The 23,796-nt window shown below is 38.8% G+C and overlaps 1 protein-coding gene across 4 annotated transcripts in view; it reads right to left on the reverse strand.

Annotated features, from left to right (window-relative positions):
• IL33 (interleukin 33) overlaps window positions 1-23,796 on the reverse strand; it is a 48,079-nt gene that overhangs the window by 16,940 nt on the left and 7,343 nt on the right. For 3 of the 4 annotated variants that reach the window (XM_073806129.1, XM_073806128.1, XM_073806130.1), the window contains exon 2: window positions 8,314-8,480. The exons of the other annotated variant lie outside the window; for it this stretch is intronic. The gene's annotated coding sequence lies outside the window, so the exon portion shown is untranslated. The remainder of the gene's footprint in view (window positions 1-8,313; window positions 8,481-23,796) is intronic. 4 annotated transcript variants of the gene reach the window in all.

Below are 23,796 nucleotides of genomic sequence, written 5' to 3' on the forward strand. Positions count from 1 at the left end.
AGCCAGACTCATCAGGAAAAACAGGGAGAAGACTCAAATAAATAGAGTTAGAAATGAAAAAGCAGAAGTAAAAACTGACACTGCAGAAATACAAAAGATCATGAGAGATTACTACAAGCAACTATATGCCAATAAAATGGACAACCTGGAAGAAATGGACAAATTCTTAGAAATGCACAACCTGCTGAGACTGAACCAAGAAGAAATAGAAAATATGAACAGACCAATCACAAGCACTGAAGTTGAAACTGTGAATAAATATCTTCCAACAAACAAAAGCCCAGGACCAGATGGCTTCATAGCGAATGCTATCAAACATTTAGAGAAGAGCTATCACCTGTCCTCAAAGTCTTCCAAAATATAATAGAGGGAGGAAAGCTCCAAAACTCATTCTACGAGGCCACCATCACCCTGATACCAAAACCAGACAAAGATGACACAAAGAAAGAAAACTACAGACCAATATCACTGATGAACATAGACGTAAAAATCCTCAACAAAATACTAGCAAACAGAATCCAACAGCACATTGAAAGGATCATACAGCATGGTCAAGTGGGGTTTATCCCAGGAATGCAAGGATTCTTCAATATACGCAAATCAATCAATGTGATACACCATATTAACAAATTGAAGGAGAAAAACCATATGATCATCTCAATAGACGCAGAGAAAGCTTTCAACAAAATTCAACATCCATTTATGATAAAAACCCTACAGGAAGTAGGCATAGAGGGAACTTTCCTCAACATAGTAAAGGCCATATATGACAAACCCACAGCCAAAATCGTCCTCAATGGTGAAAAACTGAAAACATTTCCACTAGGATCAGGAACAAGACAAGGTTGCCCACTCTAACCGCTATTATTCCACATAGTTTTGGAAGTTTTAGCCACAGCAATTACAAAAGAAAAAGAAATAAATGATTCCAAATCAGAAAAGAAAAAAGTAAAACTGTCACTGGTTGCAGATGACATGATACTATACATAGAGAATCCTAAAGATGCTACCAGAAAACTACTAGAGCTAATCAATGAATTTGGTAAAGTAACAGGATACAAAATTAATGCATAGAAATCTCTGGCATTCCTCTACACTAATGATAAAAAACCTGAGATTGAAATTAAGGAAACACTCCCATTTACCATTGCAACAAAAAGAATAAAATATCTAGGAATAATCATACCTAAGGAGACAAAAGACCTGTATGCAGAAAAGTATAAGACACTGATGAAAGAAATCAAAGATTATACAGACAGATGGAGAGATATATCATGTTCTGGAGTGGAAGAATTAACATTGTGAAAATGACTATACTACCCAAAGCAATCTACAGATTCACTGCAATCCCTATCAAACTACCACTGGCATTTTTCACAGAACTAGAACAAAAAATTTCACAGTTTGTATGGAACCGCAAAAGACTCCAAGTAGCCAAAGAAATCTTGAGAAAGAAAAACAGAGCTGGAGGAATCAGGCTCCCTGACTTCAGACTATACTACAAAGCTACAGTAATCAAGACAGTATGGTACTGACACAAAAACAGAAATATAGATCAATGGAACAGGATAGAAAGCCCAGAGATAAACCCATGCACATATGGTCACCTTATCTTTGATAAAGGAGGCAAAAATATACAATGGAGAAAAGACAGCCTCTTCAATAAGTGGTGCTGGGAAAACTGGACAGCTACACATAAAAGAGTGGAATTAGAACCCTCCCTAACACCATCCATAAATATAAACTCAAAATGGATTAAAGACCAAAATGTAAGGCCAGACGCTATCAAACTCTTAGAGGAAAACATAGGCAGAACACTCTATGACATAAATCACAGCAAGATTCTTTCTGACCCACCTCCTAGAGAAATGGAAATAAAAACAAAAATAAACAAATGGGACCTAATGAAACTTCAAAGCTTTTGCACAGCAAAGGAAACCATAAACAAGACCAAAAGACAACTCTCAGAATGGGAGAAAATATTTGCAAATGAAGCAACCGACAAAGGATTAATCTCCAAAATTTACAAGCAGCTCATGCAGCTCAATAACAAAAAAACAAACAACCCAATCCAAAAATGGGCAGAAGACCTAAATAGACATTTCTCCAAAGAAGATATACAGACTGCCAACAAACACATGAAAGAATGCTCAACATCATTAATCATTAGAGAAATGCAAATCAAAACTACAATGAGATATCATCTCACACCAGTCAGAATGGCCATCATCAAAAAATCTAGAAACAATAAATGCTGGAGAGGGTGTGGAGAAAAGGGAACCCTCTTGCACTGCTGGTGGGAATGTGAATTGGTTCAACCACTATGGAGAACAGTATGGAGGTTCCTTAAAAAACTACAAATAGAACTACCATATGACCCAGCAATCCCACTACTGGGCATATACCCTGAGAAAACCAAAATTCAAAAAGAGTCATGTACCAAAATGTTCATTGCAGCTCTATTTACAATAGCCCGGAGATGGAAACAACCTAAGTGCCCATCATCGGATGAATGGATAAAGAAGATGTGGCACATATATACAATGGAATATTACTCAGCCATAAAAGGAAACGAAATTGAGCTATTTGTAATGAGGTGGATAGACCTAGAGTCTGTCATACACAGTGAAGTAAGTCAGAAAGAAAAAGACAAATACTGTATGCTAACACATATATATGGAATTTAAGAAAAAAAATGTCATGAAGAACCTAGGGGTAAGGCAGGAATAAAGACGCAGACCTCCTAGAGAACAGACTTGAGGTTATGGGGAGGGGGAAGGGTGAGCTGTGACAGGGCGAGAGAGAGTCATGGACATATACACACTAACAAACGTAGTAAGGTAGATAGCTAGTGGGAAGCAGCCGCATGGCACAAGGATATTGGCTCGGTGCTCTGTGACAGCCTGGAGGGGTGGGATAGGGAGGGTGGGAGGGAGGGAGACGCAAGAGGGAAGAGATATGGGAACATATGTATAACTGATTCACTTTGTTATAAAGCAGAAACTAACACACCATTGTAAAGCAATTATACCCCAATAAAGATGTTAAAAAAAAAAAAAACAAATGGGATCTAATGAAACTGAAAAACTTTTGCACAGCAAAGGAAACCATAAACAAGATGAAAAGACAACTCTCAGAATGGGAGAAAATATTTACAAATGAAGCAACTGACAGAGGATTATTCTCCAAAATTTACAAGCAGCTCATGCAGATCAATATCGAAAAAAACAAACAACCCGATCCAAAAATGGGCAGAAGACCTAAATAGACATTTCTCCAAAGAAGATATACAGATTGCCAACAAACACATGAAAGAATGCTCAACATTCTCTAATCATTAGAGAAATGCAAATCAAATCTACAATGCCATATTCTCTCATAAAGGTCAGAATGGCCATCAACGAAAATTCTACAAACAATAAATGCTGGAGAGGGTGTGGAGATAAGGGAAACGTCTTGCACTGTTGGTGGGAATGTAAATTGATACAGCCACTATGGAGAATATATGGAGGTTCCTTAAAAAACTACAAATAGAACTACCATATGACCCAGCAATCCCACTACTGGGCATATACCCTGAGAAAACCATAATTCAAAAAGAGTCATGTACCACAATGTTCACTGCAGCTCTATTTACAATAACCAGGACGTGGAAGCAACCTAAGTGTCCATCATCGGATGAATGGATAAAGAAGATGTGGCACATATATACAATGGAATATTACTCAGCCATAAAAAGAAACGAAATTGAGTTAATTTGTAGTGAGGTAGATGGACCTAGAGTCTGTCATACAGAGTGAAGTAAGTCAGAAAGAGAAAGACAAATACTGTATGCTAACACATATATATGGAATCTAAAAAAAAAAATGTCATGAAGAACCTAGGGGTAAGACGGGAATAAAGACACAGACCTACTAGAGAATGGACTTAAGGAAATGGGGAGGGGAAAGTGTAAGCTGTGACAAAGTGAGAGAGTGGCATGGAAATACATACACTACCCAATGTAAAATACATAGCTGGTGGGAAGCAGCCGCATAGCACAGGGAGATCAGCTTGGTGCTTTGTGACCACCTAGAAGGGTGGAATAGGGAGGGTTGGAGGGAGGGAGACGCAAGAGGGAAGAGATATGGGAATATATGTATATGTATAACTGATTCACTTTGTTATAAAGCAGAAACTAACACACCATTGTAAAGCAGTTACATTCCAATAAAGATGTAAAAAAAAAAAAAAGAAACAAGAAAAATCTCAATAAACCAACTAACCTTACATCTAAAGCAATTAAAGAAAGAAGAAGAACAACAAAAATCACCCCAAAGTTATTACAAGAAAGAAATTATAAAGATCAGATCAGAAATAAATGAAAAAGAAATGAAGGAAAGAATAGCAAAGATCAATAAAACTAAAAACTGGGTCTTTGAGAAGATAAACAAAATTGAGATATCATTAGGCACACTCATCAGGAAAAAAAGGAAGAAGACTCAAATCAACAGAATTAGAAATGAAAAAAGAGAAGTAACAAGTGACACCGCAGAAATACAGAGGATCATAAGACATTACTAAAAGCAACTATATCCCAATAAAATGGGCAACCTGGAAGAAATGGACAAATTCTTAGAAAAGTACAGCCTTCCAAGACTGAACCAGAAAGAAATAGAAAATGTGAACAGACCCATCACAAGCACTGAAATTGAAACTGTGATTAAAAATCTTCCAACAAACGAAAGCCCAGGGTCGGATAGCTTCATAGGAGAATCCTGTCAAACATTTAGAGAAGAGCTAACACCTATCCTCTCAAACTCTCCAAAATATAGCAGAGGGAGGAACACTTCCAAACTCAGTGTACGAGACTGCCATCACTCTGATACCAAAACCAGACAAAGATGCCACAAAGAAAGAAATCTACAGGCCAGTATCACTGATGAACATAGATGCAAAAATCCTCAACAAAGTACTGCAAACAGAATCCAACAGCACATTAAAAGGATCATACACCATGATCAACTGGGGTTTATCCCAGGAATGCAAGGAATCTTCAATATATGCAAATCAATCAATGTGATACATCATGTTAACAAACTGAAGGATAAAAACCATATGATAGTGCTTCCCTGGTGGCGCAGTGGTTGAGAGTCCGCCTGCCGATGCAGGGGACACAGGTTCGTGCCCCGGTCCGGGAAGATACCACATGCCGTGGATCAGCTAGGCCCGTGAGCCATGGCCACTGAGCCTGCACGTCCGGAGCCTGTGCTCCACAAGGGGAGAGGCCACAACAGTGAGAGGCCCGCGTACTGCAAAAAAATAAAAAAAAAAAGAAAAAGAAAACCATATGATAATCTCAATAGTTGCAGTAAAAAGCTTTTGACAAAATTCAACTCCCATTTATGATTAAAAACGCTCCAGAGTTTTTAATCAAAATAAAAAAGCCAATAAAAGGCATATATGACAGACCCACAGCCAACATTATTCTCAATGGTGAAAAACTGAAACCATTTCCTCAAAATCAGGAACAAGACAAGGGTGCTCACTCTCAGAACTATTTTTCAACATAGTTTTGGAAGGTTTAGCCACAGCAGTCAGAGAAGAAAAAGAAATAAAAGGAATCCAAATTGGAAAACAAGAAGTAAACTGTCACTGTGTGCAGATAACATGATACTATACATAGAAAATCCTAAAGATGCCACCAGAAAACTACTAGAGGTAATCAGTGAATTTGGTAAAGTAGCAGGATTCAAAATTAATGCAGAGAAATTTCTTGCATTCCTATACACTAACCATGAAAAATCAGAACATTGCATTTACCAGTGCAACAAAAAGAATAAAATATCTAGGAATAAACCTACCTAAGGGGGCAAAAGACCTGTATGCAGAAAACTATAAGACACTGATGAAAGAAATCAAAGATGATACAAACAGATGGAAAGATATACCATGATTTTGGATTGGAAGAATCAACATTGTGAAAATGACTATACTACCCAAAGCAATCTACAGATTCAATGCAGTCCCAATCAAATTACTAATGGCATTTTTCACAGAAGTAGAACAAGTTTTTATGTACAGTTTGTATGGAACACAAAACACTCCAAATAGCCAAAGCAATTTTGAGAAAGAAAAACGGAGCTGGAGAAATCAGGCTCCCTGACTTCAGACTATACTACAAAGCTAAAGTAATCCATACAGTATGGCACTGGCACAAAACCAGAAATTTAGATCAATGGAACAGCATAGAAAGCCCAGAGATAAACCCATGCACATATGGTCACCTTATCTTTGATAAAGGAGGCACGAATATGCAATGGAGAAAGACAGCCTTTTCAATAAGTGGTGCTGGGAAAACTGGACAGCTACATGTAAAAGAATGAAATTAGAACACTACTTCACACCATACACAAAGGTAAGCTCAAAATGGATTAAAGACCTAAATGTAAGTCCAGACATTATAAAATTCTTAGAGGAAAACATAGGCAGAACACTCTATGAAATAAAGCACAGTAAGATCCTTTTGGACCCACCTCCTAGAGTAATGGTAATAAAAGCAAAAATAAACAAATGGGACCTAATGAAACTTAAAACCTTTTGCACAGCAAGGGAAACTAAAAAAACAAAGCAACCTAATCAAAAAATGGGCAGAAGACCTAAATAGACATTTCTCCAAAGATATACAGATTTCCAAGAAACCCATGAAAGGATGCTCAACATCGCTAATCATTAGGGAACTGCAAATCAAAACTACAGTGAGATATCATATCACCTCACACCAGTCAGACTGGCCATCATCAAAAAATCTAGAAACAATAAATGCTGGAGAGGGTGTGGAGAAAAGGGAACCCTCCTGCACTGTTGGTGCAAATGTAAATTGATGCAGCCACTATGGAGAACAGTATGGAGGTTCCTTAAAAAACTAAAAATAGAACTACCATATGACTCAGCAATCCCACTACTGGGCATATACCCTGAGAAAACCATAATTCAAAAAGGTATGTACCACAATATTCATTGCACCACTATTTGCAATAACCAGGACATGGAAGCAACCTAATTGTCCATCAACAGATAAATGTATAAAGAAGATGTGGCACATATATACAATGGAATATTACTCAGCCATAAAAAAGAACGAAATTGAGTTATTTGTAACGAGGTGGATGGACCTAGAGTCTGTCATAGAGAGTGAAGTAAGTCAGAAAGAGAAAAATACCATATGCTAATGCACATATATGGAATAAAAAAAAATGGTACTGATGAACCTAGTGGCAGGGCAGGAATAAAGATGCAGATGTAGAGAATGGACTTGAGGAAACAGAGGGGGAGGGGAAGCTGAGAAGTGAGAGAGCAGCACTGACATATATACAGTACCAAATGCAAACTGGATGGCTAGTGGGAAGCTGCTGCATAGCACAGGGAAATCAACTCGATGCTTTGTGATGACGTAGAAGGCTGGGATAGGGAGGTGGGAGGGAGGCTCAAGAGGGAGGGAGTTTGGGGATATATGTATACATATAGCTGATTCACTTTGTTGTACTGCAGAAAATAACACAACATTGTAAAGCAATTATACTCCAATAAAGATTAACAAAACAGAACAAAAAAACAAAGTACAATGGGAAACCAAAGAAGGGTTTTAAGTAATATGGAATATGACTTAGTTTTTAAAAGAGTGCTCTGACTGCCATTTTAGGAACAGATTGAGGGAAGTAAGAGGGTAGGAATGAAACCAGTAGGGAGTCTGCATTAGTGCAAACTCATAATAATGATGGTGGTGGCGATAATACTAACGGTTATAACAGTTACAGTATCTTGGACATCTTCTTTGGGTCAGATGTTTTACATACATTATTTATAATTGTCACCATGACACTAATATTTGAATATGATTGCCTCCATTCTAGAAGTGAGGAAATAGAGGCTCAGAGAGATTAAGTATTTTGGAAAAGGCCACATAGCTAATAAGTAACAAAGTCAGAATCTGAAATCAAGTCCATCTGGTTCTTTCTCTTATTCTATGGAAGCCATTGGTAGAATGAAGTAGAATTATATTCCTGGGCCTTTAATTCCATTCACTGTGTCATCAAGATTGCATGTTCTGGTTTGTGCAGAGGATCTCTGAGGATGTGGTGGGATTACACAACCCGTTGTTGGCTACCAGAAAATTACTGAAAGAAGTCAGCATCCCAAAACTGGTCCTGTCTGGTAGGGGGAAGAAAAAATGGGGATTATGGCTAAGCTTGGCAACACTGTATGACTTAATTCTGAGAGATTTTGCAGGGAAGCAGAAGGGAGAAGGTGAGAGAGGAGTGTGCTCACACTGACCTTCTACTCCCTTGATTGTGGTGGCTTCACTTCTTTCTTCTGGGGGAGATCAGAATAAGTGATGTCGAGGAAAGGGAGATTGAGTTTGGGGAACCATGAGACAGCACTCAAACTGAATCACTTCCTGTCCCCCACTCCCCACATCTCTGAAAATTTCTACATGCCTCCTAGGGAGAGGAAACACTCTATTAAGAAATCTGGCAAATCAATCTATGACTCAAGCTGAACCTTTTGTTAGAGGAGGGGAAGGATGGTATGAGTTTTTAGGAAAACTTTCTTTTATGTCTTTAAGGTAAATAACACAGTATTTATAAAACACTTCTATGCTTTCTTACGGTTTTCCTGGATGCAGTCTTATCTAATCATTTTTATACACTGGTACGACCTGCCCTTCAGACTTTCTAGCCTCACACAGCCCCTTCCTCTATGCCCTGTGCATTTTAGACCCACTGGACTATTTACTGTTCCTCAAGCTACCATGCACTCTCACACCTCCATGCCTTGCTCAAGTTGTTCCTCTTGCTAAAGTTGCCTCTTCCCCTTTACCTGGGAAACTTCTATTTAACCCTTAGAGCTCAATTCAAATTCCTTTGTCTCCCAATCAGCAGAATTTATTGCTTCCTCCCTTATTTGCTTATCGTATCCAACTTTATTTGTTTCCCTATCTTCTCCACTGGACTGCTAGTTCCTTGGGAACCAGCATTATACCTTAGTCATCTTTTGTCTTCCAAGCAGCTACCCATAAGCAGGCACTCAATAAATGTTGTGTAATTTGGATCTGTCCTTGCAAAAACCCTACAAACTAGACAAGGCAGGCATCACCAGCCTCTGTGGATCCCAAAGATCCACAGAGTGGTGGAAATGGGACTGTGGGTTGAGCAGTGTGAAATGGGCACTACTGAATTTTGACCTACAAAAATGACAGTTTTATATGGCTCAGCCTAATAGAACCCAGGTCTTCTTGTTCTTGGGTCAATGCTTTTTCTAAAGCATTTAAAGAAGCTGACATTATGTTTGGCCTCTGGCCCTGTGGTTTTAGTGTGATCAACATTTTGAATTATTCAGTTCAATGTGTTGTTTTATTCCCCTTGGTTGCCCCTCCCCATGCGTCACATACTTTGGAGACCCAGCTGTGTATTGGACCAAGTCTTTAGTAATTTTTGAAGAAGCAGAGGTAGAATGACATCCCATTCTCAAGCTTAGACCCAGGATTTGCTCCCTCCACACAGGGCTTTTCAGCTGTCTAGGTCACAGTCTCCTCATCTGAAAAATGAAGAGAGTTCCTGAAAGCCAGTGTCTTCTTATCCTTTTGACTCTCTTTCCTGTGCTCCTATACAGGTTCCTGGTTCAGCCCCTTCTTTCCCCTCTCCCTGGGCTTGGTTCTATACCAGCAGCCACACCAGCCCCTTGACCACCCAAAAGATACCATCCTCAGAGAAATGCACAAGCTCTGCCTCAGCCCTGTGCCCTTCTCCTCTCTTTTCACTAACCTTATAGCAGACAGGATGAGGCGGGCGGACAAGGGAGCATTAAGTAACCTAGATGGGTAGAGGTGGATCTGAAATCAAGGTACATAATGGACTTGGGTATGTTTTGTCTTAGAGCAAACTTAAAGTGAAAAGGGAAGTCTATTGAGTCTGTAGTGTAGATTTGTTTTTGTTTTTATGGATTCAGAGAGCCCTAAGTGCTAGAAGAAAGCAATATATGGGAATGAAACAACATAGAATAAATAGGTCTTTAGTTTTAGTTTGACTCTGAAGTTTAAAGTTGAGATCACTTTTTTCTTTTATTTTGAAAATTCTTTTTAAGTAAAACTGGAAAAGTAATATACAAATTATGAATTTTGTAAAAAGTCAAAAGAGTATGAAAAATCCAATAGGATTTTTGAAGAGTTAAAAGTTCTGTATTTTTAAAAATTAACCTTTATATAGTGTTCACTCTGTGCCAATACTGTACTGTACTAAGTGCTTTATATATATAACTCATTCAATCATCATAGCAGTTTTATCAGGGGGTACTATTATCTTCCCTATTTTACAAATGAGGAAACTGAAGCACAGAGAGATCAAAGAGCTTGCGTAAGGTCCCATAGCAAAACCTCAAGCAAACTTTTAGAATTCATGAGGTATTCCAGAAAAGTGGTGGAGAAATTCAAATCTGTTGGCTTTCAGATCTTCTTCCCTATTCCTGAGCCCAGAGCAGAAACTTCTTTCCCATACTGGGCTTCTGCTTAAAGTTTTCTAGGTCAAAAAGGTTTCCCTACTAAGAAAACAAAATTAAAAGTTTGAAAATATGACATGCCACCTGGATTATTTGACCTTATAAGGGAGAGTGAAACTGAGACTCAGTTCATACGCCATCAGTGGTGGTCTAGCTAGTTAATAGATTTAGCAACATCATAAGGAGAAATCATTATAATCATTACAGTTTGTGGGTGGAAGAGGAAATTTTCAAAACTTTTAAAGAAGTAGAATCCTTTTCTGAAAAAGGAATATTGAATAGAACCCCCAAGAGACAAAAAAGAGAAAATCAGGAATTTGTTGATTTATTAATATAACTATGGTTTATATATTTAAATTTATAATATTTGCTCATTATAAAGTTAATTAATCAGAGACTTCTGTTTCCGACATAACAGTGGATTAGTTACCATGGCCAGCCCACCTGACAAAACAACTATAATGCTGTAAGAAATATTTTTTAAAGTTTTTTCAAGGGCTTGCCTGGTGGCGCAGTGGTTGAGAGTCCGCCTGCCGATGCAGGGGACACGGGTTTGTGCCCCGGTCCGGGAAGATTCCACATGCCGCGGAGCGGCTGGGCCCGTGAGCCATGGCCGCTGAGCCTGCGCGTCCGGAGCCTGTGCTCCGCAATGGGAGAGGCCACAACAGTGAGAGGCCCGCATACCGCAAAAAAAAAAAAAGTTTTTTCAAATTTATCGTTGAGGTGGCATAAAAGTAAAAATGTATAGTAGGCATGCAAGCTTGGCTTTTTCCTAAAGTTGTCTGCTAAATGCTAGAGAAAGCGGACAACTACATGAAGTGCGGGGGCCAGGAAATAAAGCCCAGGATGTGCCTAAGATGGGGATTCTAATAGGGAATTGCTGCACAAACCTGGATATCCAAAGGGCTACACTCACAGGTTAAGGCTGATTGAGATAAATAAACCCCACTTGCAGAAGGGGATAGCTAGGAAGCTTGTTTGTCCGAGGGAAGGGAAACCATTGCTCTGAGAATTTATCTCCTCATGAAAAGTCAGCCCCCACAGGGGTTTGCAGCCTGTATTCACACTCACTACCTGTGTGCCTCCAAAAGCCTGAAATAGAGAATTAAACATAAAATGGTTTTAGGTTGGTAGTATCCCAAGGCATATTGGAAAGGAAAACTCAAATCTTATCTTGATGAATTTTACCAGCTGCAACTCAAGCCACAGAATATTCACAGAGAAAAATTTGCAGGATGAATGAGTAATTTGCAGTCAAGATTTATAAAGCAAACAAGAATACTAGGCATCATGGTGAGAGCCCATGGAGGGAACAGACAGCAGAAACCAACCTGCAAAGGCTTCATGTATTAGAACAATCAGAAATGACATATAAAACAACTGATTTTTTTTTAAACAACTGATTGTAATATGTTTAGGTAGAGCTCTAAAAAGATTGAAAACATGAACAAAGAACAAATGGATTTGAAAAAGATCCAAATAGAATATCTAGAAATGAAAAATATATTGTTGAACTTAAAGCTCCATGGATTGATTAAACAGATTAGACACATATGAAGAGAGTCAGTGAACTAGAAAATATATCTGAAGATATTCCTTGGAATACAATCCAGTAACACTTAAAGGTGAAAAATAGGGACTTCCCTGGCGGTCCAGGCTTCGCCTTCCAATGCAGGGGTTGTGAGTTAGATCCCTGTTCAGGGAGCTAAGATCCCACATGCCTCGCGGCCAAAAAACCAAAACATAAAACAGAAGCAATATTGTAACAAATTCAATAAAGACTTTAAAAAAATAATTATTACTTTTTTAAAAAGATGAAAAATATAAAAATGGGGGTAAGAGACTTCAAGGACAGAATGAGACAGTCTAATGTGTATCTATTTGGAATTTTAGAAGGAAATAGAATAGGAAATGAGCAATATTTGAAGATATAAAGGCTGAGAACTTTCCAGAATTATTGAAAGACCCCAATCCTCAGATCTAAAAATCCCAATGAATCTCAAGTAGGTTTAAAAAAAGAAAAAAATCTACATCTTGATATATTAAATATGAAACTGCAGAACATTTTTAAAAAGAGAGAAGATTGTAATGTCAGTCACTGAAGACAATGAAACTATTTGGATGAGCAGAAAGGAAATTTTGATTGTGTTTATGGATCAGTGTTTAGTCTTAGAGTAGCCCCAGAACCTGTGAAATTAGCATCAGATAGATGCTAGAACCACTAAAGCACGTTTGCCGTCCACTGAGTACCATTAAAAACTGCAGGGCTGGCCTAAAACTCCTTATTTTATAGATGAGGGAAGTGACACTCAAAGCAGGTCTTACTTAAGGTCACACAGCTAGTGAGTGAGTATATGGTGGAGGATCAGGACCAGAACTTAGGTCCCCAACTCACAGAGCAGTAGCTATGACTGCTCTTTCCTCTATAACCTGCTAATGTTTCATTAAAATTTTAAGCAACAACAGCAAAGAAAAACAAAGTGTGAAGAAATACAGGGAACTGTTCCATTTTATCAGGGAAATTTTTGATGCTGTCCTTTTGTCTCAAGTATGGAATTTTTTTTTTTAATTATTTATTTATTTATGGCTTTGTTGGGTCTTCGTTACTGTGCGAGGGCTTTCTCTAGTTGCGGCGAGCGGAGGCCACTCTTCATCGCGGTGCGCGGGCCTCTCACTGTCGCGGCCTCTCTCGTCGCGGAGCACAGGCTCCAGACGCGCAGGCTCAGTAGGTGGCTCACGGGCCTAGTTGCTCCGCGGCATGTGGGATCTTCCCGGACCAGGGCTCGAACCCATGTCCCCTGCATCGGCAGGCAGATTCTCAACCACTGCGCCACCAGGGAAGCCCTCAAGTATGGAATTTAATAAATGTTTGAATACCTTCTTCCACAGTACAATGTGCTGTCTCTAGGAACCAATGAAACTGCTCACTTTTTTGCATGGGGATAAGGGCATACAGCCTTGATTTGTTTCCTTCTAGCTTGTAAGACAAAGTGAGGGAAGAGTGAGAAAGGTTTTAGAAGATGTGATTAAAACTGAATCACAGAAAATATTTCTGGCACAGCATTCCATAGAAGGTGGCAGGGGAACAAGGAGTGGGGGCAAAATCTGAGATAAAGGCTTTGCTGAGAAATAGACAAGGTAAAAGCAGGTGCCAAGCCACAGCATGTGAATATACCTGAGTTACTAGGTCATAAAATCAGCACTCAAAACTGGAGATAAAAATCCAATCTGTTTTGCTTCAGTTCGTTGTTTTAGACCTGCCTTGTTTTGCTTTCTAAAAAGTTTATACCTAGATCCACAAAGGAAAACAACTTGCAACGGTAGGCAATGAAGGTATATCAAACGCTATCATCCCTGTTTATTCATAAAAAAGATAGTAATTGCATCTATGTGTATGTATGTTTGGAAGAATTATTTCTGGATCTTACCTGTTCTCCACAAATACATACCAAGAAGTGTGAGAGCATCTGGAATTGGCAACAATACAACCAAAACAGATTGCTTAACCAAAGATGAGAATTTGCCCATTAATATCAGCTATGACTCTGGAAATAGTGCCCAGATTCCAAAGTCTAAAGTGGTTTAATATTTGTACAATTCCAAATCCTAACAAGGATATGGTTATCTGGGCAGCATCCGAAATTCTAGCAGGTGACTTGCTGTTTGTTTTTTAAGAGAAACATCATATTTTAGACAGGAAAAGCTTTAGAGTTTGAAGTGCATCTTTAAAGCAGAATGCAATATATATCTTTAAATTTCTAAAGAAGCAGACTGATTTGGGTATGGTACATTTCTTAACTACATAAAACATTGATAAGAAGAGTTTATTCCAGATACCATATATATATATATATATATATATATATATATATATATATATATGTTTAAAGCCAGTGAAAGTATACCTAACTTCCATTCCCAGTGCATAGGGATGCCACTAGATATTTCTGGAATGATCCTGGAGGCTAGTAGGCTTCATTTGAAGGCAGATTTGAAAAACTGAGGAATAACAAGAGGAGCTTCCGAAAGGGTGAGCCAGATGTTTATGGTAATGGGGAAATAAGGACTTTAATGTCTAAAATTTAGGACCAAGAGGAACTTCCCTGGCGGTTCAGTGGTTAAGACTCTGCACTTCCACAGCAGCTGTACAGCCAAACAATAAAAAAATAAAATAAAATTTAGGGCCAAGAGAAGGCAGCCCAAAGCAGCAAAACTTTGCATTGGTAGAAGATAATGTACCAGACCCACTATAAAAATAAAAACATTTAAGAAAAAAGTTTCCTCTTTAAGAATGGAAGTCAACTACTAGTTAGTGCTTGCTAGTTATATTATGAAGACTAAATATAAGCTCTAAAAATACCCTTTGCTTTGTTTGAACTTAAGGCTTCTGACACCCAACCAGAAGATAAGAGTTGTCCTTGTGCTTAAAAATAAACCCAAACCAGTCAGTCAGTCAGCCTTTAGTGCTTTGATGTCACGTGTAGAACCTCTATATTACCTGGTTTATCAAATGCTTGTGATAAATTACATAAAGTAGATACTTCGTTAAATTGTATGTCACTTGGACAGTGTTTTATTTAATAAAACATTGAGGGTGGATTATTATTAGATCATAATGATTCAGTAATAACTTGACTAAATTTCCTTAAAGTATGTTGTATTCAAAGTCTATAAAAACTCCATTTGTGATCATGGGGTTAAGAGAACAATCCTTTTTTTCTACTATAGTGTAACATTTTAAAAAAGTGGTTCCTGACTTTTTTTCTGAAACCCAAATATAATATGATGGTTTGTTTTCTTAATGTTTTCTTCTCTAATTAATGTTGCTTTGCAGTTGGTACACAACAGAGGCATACCTCAACTCCAAAACTACAATCCTAGGGAAGATATCTTTTTCTGAAGTGTGTTTGTCAGCTAACTTAAGTCTAGTTGCCCCAGACTGAAACAACATATTTCTAGGAAAAGTAAAGAAAATGCATGCATTAAAGTTGAAGGAGAACCACAATGCTTATCTATCAAAATGGCTAAAATGAGGAAGACAGGAAATACCAGGTATTTGCAAGGATTTGGGACAACTGGAATTCTTATACATGGCTGATGAGAGTGTAAATTGCTACAACCACTTTGGAAAATAATGTGGTAGTATCCACTAAAGCTGAACATATACATACATTTGGCCCAACAAGTCTACTTGAAGGTATATATCCAACAGAAAGGCATAAAAATATTTGCCAAAATATATGTAGGGGAATATTCCTAGCAGTCCTAGTCACATAACTCCAAGCAGCAAACAATGCAAATGTCCGACTACATTATAATGGATAAATTGTGGCACATTCATTTAGAGGAATTCTAACCAGTAATGAGAGTAAACAAGCTACTTCGATGTGCAACAACACAGAGGTATCTCACAAACATAATCGTGAATGAATGCGGCTAGACACAAAAAGATATAGAAAGTATGAATTTATTTATAAATAGGTCAAAACCCCCAAAGGCATATTGAATATATGATATTAGAAAACCTAATAATGGCTTTTCTTGAGGTAGAGAGAAGTGACAACAAGAGGGCAGGAGGAGGATTCTGGAGTTCTTTACTCTTCTGTTTCTTTTTATGGTTGCATAGGTTTGTTCACATGATTTGTGCAATTTTCTGTGTGTATATGTTAATGAATTTTTTAAGTTAAAGGAAATAGAGACTGTCAGTGAATTGTAAAATATATGGAATCTACTTTTTCAAGTGTGGTGATCAAAGAGACTCATTGACAGAATTAAGTAAGCAATCTATTTCATGGCTAAAAAAAAAAAATTAAAGGAACATCAGCGTCTGTATTTAAGAATGAATTGAACTGACTAGAAAATGGTCAAATGGGAAATGGACACATTCCTCTTTTCCCTTAGTATGGAAGAAGTGCTTCTGATATGTCTGATTAAAGACTTAGTTTTCTGTCCTGAAAATCAGATTAAAGAAAAAAACATTTTTTTACATCTTTATTGGAGTATAATTGCTTTACACTGGTGTGTAGTTTCTGCTTTATAACAAAGTGAATCAGTTATACATATACATATGTTCCCATATCTCTTCCCTCTTGCGTCTCCCTCCCTCCCACCCTCCCTATCCCACCCCTCCATGTGGTCACAAAGAACCGAGTTGATCTCCCTGTGCTATGCGGCTGCTTCCCACTAGCTATCTACCTTACATTTGGTAGTGTATATATGTCCATGCCTCTCTCTCGCTTTGTCACAGCTTACCCTTCCCCCTCCCCATATCCTCAAGTCCATTCTCTAGTAGGTCTGTGTCTTTATTCCTGTCTTACCCCTAGGCTCTTCAAGACATTTTTTTTTCTTAAATTCCTTATATATGTGTTAGCATACGGTATTTGTCTTTCTCTTTCTGACTTACTTCACTCTGTATGACAGACTCTAGGTCCATCCACCTCACCACAAATAACTCAATTTCGTTTCTTTTTATGGCTGAGTAATATTCCATTGTATATATGTGCCACATTTTCTTTATCCATTAATCCGATGATGGACACTTAGATTGATTCCATCTCTGGGCTATTGTACATAGAGCTGCAATGAACATTTTGGTACATGACTCTTTTTGAATTATGGTTTTCTCAGGGTATATGCCCAGTAGTGGCATTGCTGGGTCATATGGTAGTTCTATTTGTAGTTTTTTAAGGAACCTCCATACTGTTCTCCACAGTGGCTGTATCAATTTACATTCCCATCAACAGTGCAAGAGGGTTCCCTTTTCTCCACACCCTCTCCAGCATTTATTGTTTCTAGATTTTTTGATGATGGCCATTCTGACTGGTGTGAGGTGATATCTCATTGTAGTTTTGATTTGCATTTCTCTAATGATTAATGAAGTTAAGCATTCTTTCATGTGTTTGTTGGCAGTCTGTATATCTTCTTTACAGAAATGTCTATTTAGGTCTTCTGCCCATTTTTGGATTGGGTTGTTTGTTTTTTTTGTTATTGAGCTGCATGAGCTGCTTATAAATTTTGGAGATTAATCCTTTGTAAGTTGCTTCATTTGAAAATATTTTCTCCCATTCTGAGGGTTGTCTTTTGGTCTTGTGTATGGTTTCCATTGCTGTGCAAAAGCTTTGAAGTTTCATTAGGTCCCATTTGTTTATTTTTGTTTTTATTTCCATTTCTTTGGGAGGTGGGTCAGAAAGGATCTTGCTGTGATTTATGTCATAGAGTGTTCTGCCTATGTTTTCCTCTAAGAGTTTGAGAGTTTCTGGCCTTACGTTTAGGTCTTTAATCCATTTTGAGCTTATTTTTGTGTATGGTGTTAGGGAGTGATCTAATCTCATACTTTTAGATGTACCTGTCCAGTTTTCCCAGCACCACTTATTGAAGAGGCTGTCCTTTCTCCACTGTACATTCCTGCCTCCTTTATCAAAGATAAGGTGACCATATGTGCGTGGGTTTATCTCTGGGCTTTCTATCCTGTTCCATTGATCTATCTTTCTGTTTTTGTGCCAGTACCATACTGTCTTGATTACTCTAGCTTTGTCGTATAGTCTGAAGTCAGGGAGCCTGATTCCTCCAGCTCCGCTTTTCGTTCTCATGATTGCTTTGGCTATTCGGGGTCTTTTGTGTTTCCATACAAATTGTAAAATTTTTTGTTCAACTTCTGTGAAAAATACCAGTGGTAGTTTGAGAGGGATTGCATTGAATCTATAGATTGCTTTGGGTAGTATAGTCATTTTCACAATATTGATTCTTCCAATCCAAGAACATGGTATAGCTCTCCATCTATGTGTATCATCTTTAATTTCTTTCATCAGTGTCTTATAATTTTCTGCATACAGGTCTCTTTTCTCTGTAGGTAGGTTTATTCCTAGATATTTTATTCTTTTTGTTGCAATGGTAAATGGGAGTGTTTTCTTGATTTCACTTTCAGATTTTTCATCATTAGTGTATAGGAATGCCAGAGATTTCTGTGCATTAATTTTCTATCCTGCAACTTTACCAAATTCATTGATTAGCTCTAGTAGTTTTCTGTTAGCATCTTTAGGATTCTCTATGTATAGGATCATGTCATCTGCAAACAGTGACAGCTTTACTTCTTCTTTTCCGATTTGGATTCCTTTTATTTCCTTTTCTTCTCTGATTGCTGTGGCTAAAACTTCCAAAACTATGTTGAATAAGAGTGATGAGAGTGGGCAACCTTATCTTGTTACTGATCTTAGTGGAAATGCTTTCAGTTTTTCACCATTGAGGACGATGTTGGCTGTGGGTTTGTCATATATGGCCTTTATTATGTTGAGGAAAGTTCCCTCTATGCCTACTTTCTGCAGAGTTTTTATCATAAATGGGTGTTGAATTTTGTTGAAAGCTTTCTCTGCATCTATTGAGATGATCATATGGTTTTTCTCCTTCAATTTGTTAATATGGTTTATCACATTAATTGTTTTGCATATATTGAAGAATCCTTGCATTCCTGGGATAAACCCCACTTGACCATGCTGTATGATCCTTTTAATGTGCTGTTGGATTCTGTTTGCAGTATTGTGTTGAGGATTTTTACATCTATGTTCATCAGTGATATTGGCCTGTAGTTTTCTGTCTTGTGACATCCTTGTCTGGTTTTGGTATCAAGGTGATGGTGGCCTCGTAGAATGAGTTTGGGAGTGTTCCTCCCTCTGCTATGTTTTGGAAGAGTTTGAGAAGGATAGGGGTTAGCTCTTCTCTAAGTTTTTGATAGAATTCGCCTGTGAAGCCATCTGGTTCTGGACTTTTGTTTGTTGGAAGATTTTTAATCACAGTTTTCATTTCAGTGCTTGTGATTGGTCTGTTCATATTTTCTATTTCTTCCTGATTCAGTCTTGGCAGGTTGTGCATTTCTAAGAATTTGTCCATTTCTTCCAGGTTGTCCATTTTATCGGCATAGAGTTGCTTGTAGTAATCTCTCATGATCTTTTGTATTTCTGCAGTGTCAGTTGTTACTTCTGCTTTTTCATTTCTAATTCTATTGATTTGAGTCTTCTCCCTTTTGTTCTTGATGAGTCTGGCTAATGGTTTATCAATTTTGTTTATCTTCTCAAAGAACCAGCTTTTAGTTTTATTGATCTTTGCTCTCATTTCCTTCGTTTCTTTTTCATTTATTTCTTATCTGATTTTTATGATTTCTTTCCTTCTGCTAACTTTGGGGTTTTTTGTTCTTCTTTCTCTAATTGCTTTAGGTGCAGGGTTAGGTTGTTTATTCGAGATGTTTCCTGTTTCTTAAGGTAGCATCGTATTGCTATAAACTTCCCACTTAGAACTGCTTTTGCTGCATCCCATAGGTTTTGGGTCGTCGTGTCTCCATTGTCATTTGTTTCTAAGTATTTTTTAATTTTCCTCTTTGATTTCTTCAGTGATCACTTCGTTATTAAGTAGTGTATTGTTTACCCTCCATGTGTTTGTATTTTTTGCAGATCTTTTCCTGTAATTGATATCTAGTCTCATAGCGCTGTGGTTGGAAAAGATACTTGAAAGAATTTCAATTTTCTTAAATTTACCAAGGCTTGACTTGTGACCCAAGATATGATCTATCCTGGAGAATGTTCCATGAGCACTTGAGAAAAATGTGTATTCTGTTGTTTTGGATGGAATGTCCTATAAATATCAATTAAGTCCATCTTGTTTAATGTAACATTTAAAGCTTGTGTGTCCTTATTTATTTTCATTTTGGATTATCTGTCCATTGGTGAAAGTGGGGTGTTAAAGTCCCCTACTATGAATGTGTTACTGTCGATTTCCCCTTTTATGGTTGTCAGTATTTGCCTTATGTATTGAGGTGCTCCTATGTTGGGTGCATAAATATTTACAATTGTTATATCTTCTTCTTGGATCGATCCCTTGATCATTATGTAGTGTCCTTCTTTGTCTCTTCTAATAGTCTTTATTTTAAAGTCTATTTTGTCTGATCTGAGAATTGCTACTCCAGCTTTCTTTTGGTTTCCATTTGCATGAAATATCTTTTTCCATCCCCTTACTTTCAGTCTGTATGTGTCTCTAGGTCTGAAGTGGGTCTCTTGTAGACAGCAAATATATGGGTCTTGTTTTTGTATCCATTCAGCCAATCTGTGTCTTTTGGTGGGAGCATTTAGTCCATTTACATTTAAGGTAATTATCGATATGTATGTTCCTATTCCCATTTTCTTAATTGTTTTGGGTTCGGTATTGTAGGTCTTTTCCTTCTCTTGTGTTTCTTGCCTAGAGAAGGTCCTTTAGCAGTTGTTGTAAAGCTGGTTTGGTGGTGCTGAACTCTCTCAGCTTTTGCTTGTCTGTAAAGGTTTTAATTTCTCCATCAAATCTGAATGAGATCCTTGCTTGGTAGAGTAATCTTGGTTGTAGGTTTTTCTCCTTCATCACTTTAAATATGTCTTGCCAGTCCCTTCTGGCTTGCAGAGTTTCTGCTGAAAGATCAGCTGTTAACCTTATGGGGATTCCCTTTTGTGTTATTTTTTTTTCCCTTGCTGCTGTTAATATGTTTTCTTTGTATTTAATTTTTGACAGTTTGATTAATATTTGTCTTTGTGTTTTTCTCCTTGGATTTATCCTGTATGGGACTCTCTGTGCTTCCTGGACTTGATTAACTATTTCCTTTCCCATATTAGGGAAGTTTTCAACTATAATCTCTTCAAATATTTTCTCAGTCCCTTTCTTTTTCTCTTCTTCTTCTGGAACCCCTATAATTCGAATGTTGGTGCATTTAACGTCGTCCCAGAGGTCTCTGAGACTGTCCTCAGTTCTTTTCATTCTTTTTTCTTTATTCTGCTCTGCAGTAGTTATTTCCACTATTTTATCTTCCAGGTCACTTAATCGTTCTTCTGCCTCAGTTATTCTGCTACTCTGATCCCATCTAGAGTATTTTTAATTTCATTTATTGTGTTGTTCATCATTGTTTGTTTCATCTGTAGTTCTTCCAGGTCCTTGTTGTGGACCAATGTTCTGAAGTTGGCTTTCCCACGTCAGAGGCACAACACTGAGTCCTGGCTGGAACACCAAGAGCCTTTCATCCACACGGCTCAGAATAAAAGGGAGAAAAAGTAGAAAGAAAGAATTAGTAGAAGTAGAAAGAAAGAAAGAAAGACAGGAGAGAGGGAGGGAGTAATGATGGAAGGAAGGAGGGAAGGAAGGAAAAAAGAAAGAAGATAAAGTAAAATAAAGTAAGATAAAATATAATAAAGTTATTAAAATAAAAAATAATTATTAAGAAAAATAAAAAGACGGATAGAACCCTAGGACAAATGGTGGAAGCAAAGCTATACAGATATAATCTCACACAGACGCATACACATACACACTCACAAATAGAGGAAAAAGGGAAAAAATCATACATCTTGCTCTCCAAGTCCACCTCCTCAATTTGGGATGATTCATTGTCTAAAGGAGGGAAAGAAGGAAAGAAAGAAAGAAAGAAGATAAAGTAAAATAAAGTTATTAAAATAAAAAATAATTTTTAAGAAAAAAAAAATTTTTTTTTAAAAGAAGGAAGGATAGAACCCTAGGACAAATGGTGGAAGCAAAGCTATACAGACAAAAATCTCACACAGAAGTATACACATACACACAAAAAGAGGAAAAGGGGAAAAAATCATAAATCTTGCTCTCAAAGTCCACCTCCTCAATTTGGGATGATTCGTTGTCTATTCATGTATTCCACAGATGCAGGGTACATCAAGTTGATTGTGGAGCTTTAATCCACTGCTTCTGAGGCTGCTGGGAGAGATTTCCCTTTCTCTTCTTTGTTCTCACAGCTCCCAGGGGCTCAGCTTTGGATTTGGCTGTGCCTCTGCGTGTAGGTCGCCGGAGGGCATCTGTTCTTCGCTCAGACAGGACGGGGTTAAAGGAGCAGCTGATTCGGGGGCTGTGGCTCACTCAGGCCGGGGGGGAGGGAGGGGCACATAGTGCGGGGCGAGCCTGTGGCGGCAGAGGCCAGCGTGACGTTGCACCAGCGTGAGGCGCGCCATGTGTTCTCCTGGGGGAGTTGTCCCTGGATCCCGGGACCCTGGCAGTGGCGGGTTGCACAGGCTCCCCGGAAGCGGGGTGTGGTTAGTAACCTGTGCTCACACACAGGCTTCTTGGTGGTGGCAGCAGCAGCCTTACCGTCTCATGCCCGTCTCTGGGGTCTGCGCTTTTAGCCACAGCTCGCGCCCGTCTCTGGAGCTCCTTTAAGCAGCGCTCTTAATCCCCTCTCCTCGCGCACCAGGAAACAAAGAGGGAAGAAAAAGTCTCTTGCCTCTTCGGCAGGTCCAGACTTTTCCCCGGACTCCCTCCCGGCTAGCCGTGGTGCACTAACCCCCTGCAGGCTGTGTTCACGCCGCCAACCCCAGTCCTCTCCCGGCACTCCGACTGAAGCCCGAGCCTCAACTCCCAGACCCGCCTGCCCTGGCGGGTGAGTAGACAAGCCTCTCGGGCTGTTGAGTGCCAGTCGGCCCTGATCCTCCGTGCGGGAATCTCCCCTCTTTGCTCTCTGCACCCCTGTTGCTGTGTTCTCCTCCGCGGCTCCAAAGCTTTCCCCCTGCGCCACCTGCTGTCTCCGCCCGCGAAGGGGCTTCCTAGTGTGTGGAAACCTTTCCTCCTTCACAGCTCCCTCCCACTGGTGCAGGTCCCGTCCCTATCCTTTTGTCTCTGTTTATTCTTTTTTCTTTTGCCCTACCCAGGTATGTGGGGGGTTTCTTGCCTTTTGGGAGATCGGAGGTCTTCTGCCAGCGTTCAGTAGGTGTTCTGTAGGAGTTGTTCCATGTGTAGATGTATTTCTGGTGTATCTGTGGGGAGGAAGGTGATCTCCGCGTCTTACTCTACCACCATCTTCCTGGAAGCCCCCTTAAAGACAATTTTTGAGGTGTTTTTCAGACTAAGGCAGAATCCTCAGGATGACTTTGAAAAGAATTTGGGTGCCCTTCTCAGCGACGGGCAAGAAGTCCTAAAAAACTAAAAATGGTTGGAGTTCTGCAGGAATGAGGGGATGCTGAGAGTTTACCTAGCATGAATGTTGTTTTTTAACTGACAAATCTCTTTTCTTTCCCCAAAAAAGAAATTTAGATATGCAGAAACCTCAGCCATTCATGGCAATACTGTCTCCATCTGACAATAACAGGTCTAGGTATAGGCATGTAACACAGATCTTACCATTGAGACAAAGGGGAGGTGTGCCTGGGACTTCTGGGAAACTTTCTCTCCTTAGAAGTAAGTGCTGTTTGACTTCCACTCACTTGCCCTCTGTGAGGATGTGGTGCTCAAAGCTGGGCC

This window comes from Tursiops truncatus, chromosome 6 (genome assembly GCF_011762595.2).
Source record: "Tursiops truncatus isolate mTurTru1 chromosome 6, mTurTru1.mat.Y, whole genome shotgun sequence".
In the NCBI taxonomy this organism is placed as follows: Eukaryota; Metazoa; Chordata; class Mammalia; order Artiodactyla; family Delphinidae; genus Tursiops; species Tursiops truncatus.